Below are 6049 nucleotides of genomic sequence, written 5' to 3' on the forward strand. Positions count from 1 at the left end.
CGATGTACAGCAGAGCCCCTGCTGCTCGCTGGCGCTTACCACCAGATTTATGGCTAACTTCCACGGCCTTTCCCACTAGTCTTAATTTATTATAACAACACTGTTCATACATGAGCTTTTCCTGTTAGGGAGACAACGGCGTGTCCACTGCAGCAGATGAAGTTTATTAAAGCGCCACCAGTTTAAGCAGCAGAAGTCCCAGGGCAAGGCATCTCTCCCATCTCACAAGCCGCAAAGTCGCCTTTTTAGCCCTCGCAAAGTGGAGAGAATTTATCACGCTCATAAAAAAAAAGAGCAGTTTGCATCTGGCCACTTGCTCAGGAGGGGATCTCCAAAACCCTCGTTTGCTAAGTCTGAGCTAAGCCCTTTCTCCTCCCAGCGGGCCACCTACCACAGCTCAGCTCACCAAGAATGACCTGTTTTTCTGTTTTTCCAGCATGACGTGATTTTCCCTAAGCCTCCCCAAATTCCCACCTCCCCTGAATTACTGAGGACAGACCAGGAGAGAAACCCTGGATGATCTGCCTGCAGAGATGCCTCACGCCAGCAGAATTTCTGCAGAAAGGTGCAGAACTGGTGCAGCAGAAGAATGCAAAGGGGCACCTTCTCCAGGGTGCTGGTGAGCCATCCTGACCTACACATCCAGGGAAAGCAAGCCAGACAGCTGGCCCTGGTGGGATGAAACCCACAGTCGACCTGGAGGTTCTCTGGGGCTATCTCACTCCAGACAAGGTTTGCATGTGCCTTGTGTTCCAGCTGGGTTGGTCTGGGGCAGCTCCTGGCCCCACTCGAGGCACACCACGTGTAGGAAGGCAGTGATGGAGAGCTGCCCAGGGGAACTAATTTCAGGCACAGCAACATCAGCCAGGGCCCTTCGAGGTTTATCTGTAACTACATTTTCCAGCTGTATGCAGAAGGAAAAAGTCATACACACTTTTATATGGTCCAATAATAATCACTCTATGAATCTACACTATTTAATAGCAAATGATCCTTTCCAGTAATTTTTTAGTCATTCTAATGGAATTTCTTCATTAATAAATTTTTATTAAATTTGACACAGCGATAACAAAAAGCTATAGAAAAATATTCAATTTTATTATGGTCTATAGTACCTTTCCATAAAGGTTAATACGGACTCACCACTCCTAATAATTAAATGGCAATACTCCTGCTGAGGATAGTCAAACCTCACAGTTCTGCCCTTTCAAGAAGAGTCCTTCATTTTACATTTAAACTCCACTTTTCTTCTATGGTTTTCCCCAGGAATAAGCTAGATTTGCAGAAATTTAGTGGTCTTCTCTTTCCTCCCCAGGTACTACTGGATACTATAGTGAAATACAAAATAAAATCTACTGATCAAGACAATTTTAAAGCTGTCAACATATTTTGTTCCCTAACTATACATCCAAATCATCTCGAAGGTATTGTAGTCGTCTCCTGGAGTTGATAAGCCATTTAATGTATTATTCTGGTGACAGGCAAGATGGCATTTGCTACAAGCATTTTATGATTCAGTAGTTTTCAGAGAGACTAGGAAACTAAGCAGCAGATTTACACTATAACAAAATAAAAGCTGAGATCTCATCAGCCTGATGAATGACTAAAGCAGCTTTCATCTACAGATTTTCAGCTAGTTTGCCTGAAGGTGGAGAACTTATTGTTTAGGACATTATAGCAGGACCTCGAGGCTATAACCAAATGGCATGTGGTGAAGGCTCTGCACATGCAGGGGGTAGAAATACTGCTAACTCTGGGGCAGTTTCCATCTAAGCAAGACATGTAAGTGCAATAAATTGAAAGAAAAAGGAAACATGAGGAAAAGAGAAATTCTATATGCATGTACATGTGCTAACGTACCAGAAACCCAGCCTGGCAGGCTGCTCTGCTCAGCCAGTTGGCTGTTTGTGAAGGGTGCCACAGCGGATTATTTATTTATTTATTTATTTATTTTCAGGAAGAGATAAATGCAAGGAGAAAAGCAGCTTAGAAGGGCCATTACATACATAAGGTTTGGCATCAGCAGGCAGGCAGATATAGTATTACTGGCTGCCTTATTCCTTAGCAAACCGATATTAGATAATGCCTCCTTCTCTGCCAAGCAATGAGTCAGGGGCTGAGATGAGAGGAGAGCTCTGGCCTCTTGACTCCCCCTCTCCACATCTGACCAGAGATCACTCCAGCTGCCTTCCAGCAAGCAAGTCAGGTTTCAGCCAGGCATTCGAAATGGAGACAGCTGTCAATGGTATGGGTTAATGGTATCGGTGCCTGCGGCTCAGCACCAAGGGCCACATTCAGACCACCTTCCACCAAGGGTTAACCAGGCTGGTTTGAGCTAAAGTGCCACAGGAGGCATGAGAGCAATGGAAAACTCATTATGTCTCAGCACCTTCTGACTGTGCCTCTCCATCACCTCTAATCCTTCATCCCCCTCCGTTCGGACATCATCTGCACCTTCCCAAAGGCTCACAAATGTCAGGTCCTCCTCTCACAAAGCAAATAGCTGTGAGGACATGAAGCACCGTCAAACCTGAGCCCCTGTAGTACATACAAAGGCCAGTGGAAATCCTGGACAAACCCACCGACTGCATTTCCATGCATGTACATTTTGGTGCTTTCCATCTGACTTTTAAACCACGAACAACGCCGGCTTCCGAAAATTTGTCCTATATTTGAACCTTACTCACAGTCTTCCACTTGCTTAGCCGTGAACATGATTTTAACAAATCCATTTCAACCTCTTAGTTAATTTGTTTCCGAGGCCTTTCTCTTTCAGAGTGTGTAATTAAACTAAAAGAGCCTGGAAAAGCCCCTTACAGTAAATAATTTACAAGTTCCTCCCTGGGGACATTTTTTAATTATAACTCCACTGGTCAGATCTTCCTGAATACTCTGAGATAGCATTTCCTGCTGGGATCCTGAAATATAATTACCTTATTCCTTTGGTAATGGTATTTTTCCTTAAACTACCCATTTCTTATGCAGGGCAGGCAGATTTGTTTATAAACAAAGTAAAGCCTGATAGGCGCTTTGTCATGAGAAGAGCAATAATGACATTCACTGCAACAGACAGGGGCACATCCATTTGGGGAAGGATGATACCGTTTCGAAGCAATTTTTATAAATCCTACCCTGACAATCCAGCATTGATACGAGGGAGCATACAGACAGCCCAGGCTCCTCTCCTTCTTGGCAGCCTGCCTTGCTCCCCAAGTGCCATTTTATGCATAGCAAACGTAAATAATTCTGACGCACCTACCAGCCCCCTAACCTTTGTGCTTCAGAAACACTGTTATATACCATCAAACTGACAGTGATTTCATGTTATGTGGCAAACAGAAAAACCCAGAGCGACAGCGGCGAGTTTTAGGTGTCAAATGAAAGCTGTCACATTTATTTAGCTCTGTGATTCTCAAGACGATATACATAAATATTGGTTTACTGTCCCCACCAGCCAAATGTTAAGGGCTGTCTGCATCAGCTGGGGCCCTGTGGCTCCCCAGGCCTGTGCTGATCTCCTTCTGACCCAGGAGGGGCTGGTAAGGAACACAGTGCCTGCTCCTCTCATTCCTAGTGTCATGGTGCATTAAATGCCTCCCTCCTTCTTTCCCATCACAGCTGTAGCCAAAAGGGAGGTTGGGAGCATGAGTGGCAGAGATCAGCTTTGTAGTGCCCAGTGATGTGATCTGTGAGATAAGAAAGCCTTCAAAGTATGCTTTCTTTTTCTGTACCAATTATTTCCAGCTAGCCCACAAAGAAGTGGCTTGGCACCTACCTGCAGCTGTGCTGGACAGGAGCTCCTAGTTTGCAGCCAAATTCTTGCTTTTCCCTTTTGCCCCATTTTAAACTCCCCCACACCAAAATGAGTGACCAAGCCCTCAGTTCTCTCTAGTTTCTGTACAGCTGTTAGTGCTGGCCCTGAAGTCTCTGCATCATTTGCTAGCCTTGTTGTACACAGCTGCTCACCTGTTATCACCCGCAGAGAAATATGTGTGTCAAACCAAGGTCTGTTCTGGTGAACACACCAAAACTCAGCCAGGAGGATTAAAAGCTAATCCAAAAGGCCCATAAAGTGTGACTAACCTCATATCTAACTGGTCAAATAATAGTAAGAATAATAAAATAAAATAAAGTAATAATAATAACAGTAATAATAATAATAAAATACCTTCATATGTAAAGAATGCCTAAGAAAAGCAAAGCCACAAGACAGAGGATTTGGGTAATAAGGAGGCTTTCTTGGTAGCTATCTGATTTATGTAATATAAAGCATTCTAATAAAATGCAGTCAAAAAAAATTATTCAGCCTCAAAACCACACATCATGGCTTCCCCTCTGCTTGAAATGTAACAGCGAGAGGTCATTAGTGCCTGATTATATTCTGTTATGCTGCCATGGGCTCTCAATTTGTGCCTAAAGTAGGATTGGAGTGGCGTTGACGCAGTCATGCTTAGTGTCACACTAACCAAAAGCACAGAAACACGTCTCAGGAGCCCAGCTATGCTGCCAGGGTTAGACTTTGAGGCAGCACGCTCCTATAAGCATCCCAGTTTGGATGGGATGGAAGGACGTAGCTGTTTGAATAGGACTGGACGTAGTATACACATTTAAAACATTTATCAGGATTGGGATCCAGATTTCCGCTGTGAAAAATACTGGCTTCAGCACAGCTTTGTTGATGTCCATGGCAGGCAGTGCCATCTGGCATAGGTCTCATCCTAATGTGACCAGTGAACTCTAGCAGCCTTGCAGACAAACCTGCTACACACGAAGCCTGCCCTGTCTTTTCCTTTTTGCTCTCCATATGCCAACAGAAGTTCAGAAATGAAGAAGGGATTAAAACACTGCCAGGATATGAAAAAAAAGTCCAATTTTCTCATCACATTTATTCCCTGAAGGTCTTGAATCTTAAGAGTCTGCCTTCATCCTGTACAGCAGAACAGCTGACAGCACTGCAGAGCTGAGAGAAGCTGGAGAACGCTCTGCTGCATGCACCAACACCATCATCTCACCTTCTGCTTGCACAATGCTGTATGACACCTGAACACAACTTATTCTGCATAGTTTGCAACACACCAAGTGAGAAAATGCATCTTTCATTTGGCGGAAGGATTCAGTTTGATAAAGAACTGACAGGCAGCCAAGTCTGAGCACCATCGTTTTACTAAATAGCCCGAGCTGCAAACTGCTTCCAGCTGTCTTGTTCAGGCTGCAGCTTTGCTGTGCACACTGGTGGGAAGGCCAGCAGGCCAACATCGAAGGTGCATCTTCACCCCAGGCAGACAGACTTTCAGTAGCATGGGGTAAAGAAACACCAGGGTGCACGGGCCAGAGAGACCTGAGCTAATGAAGCTCTATTAACCCCAGAACAAGAGGGTTTTAATTAATTACTCTATTGGCAAAATGGGAATAAAATTGAATACAAGCTTTCTGAGATGAAAGGTTCATACATTCACAGGTAGGCATGGTTTTGTTCACAAGGACAGTTACCATGGACAAAGTCTTAAGGGCATTCTGGTCTGCATCTGGTCCTTGAGAATTCATGGAATTTTTAATGATGACATGCAGTAGTTTGGTTAAAATAAATGCACTGACTTATTGATTGAGGGATTAAACATGTATAGGAAAAGTGAAGTCATATTGAAGAAGGCAGGTAGGATTATTAATAGCACAGGAAGGGGAGAAACTGAGCATTTTGCCACCCTTCTTATCACCTATTATTGGCCTTTAATTCCCAAACCTGTTTTCCTCTAAACCCTAGCATCCTCCCTCTGAGTGGACACCACACTTCTCCTGGGCACACACATTTTAGATGCTGTGCAGACCCCAAGACAGGGTTGTGCTTTAGCTTGCTCTAGTTCCAGTTCACACGTGTAGCACTCACACAGTAATGCACGATTACATGGCAAAAACTCTGTAAGACTTTTGGACCACTGGGTATGGAAACAGAATTTCGACTGTGATTGATCCAGAGTCAAAAATATCATGTCCTGTTACCATGAGGACAGCTTGCAGAGGAAAACTGATTGTCCTCCTGATGACTTCCAGG

This window comes from Anas acuta, chromosome 12 (genome assembly GCF_963932015.1).
Source record: "Anas acuta chromosome 12, bAnaAcu1.1, whole genome shotgun sequence".
Classification (NCBI taxonomy): domain Eukaryota; kingdom Metazoa; phylum Chordata; class Aves; order Anseriformes; family Anatidae; genus Anas; species Anas acuta.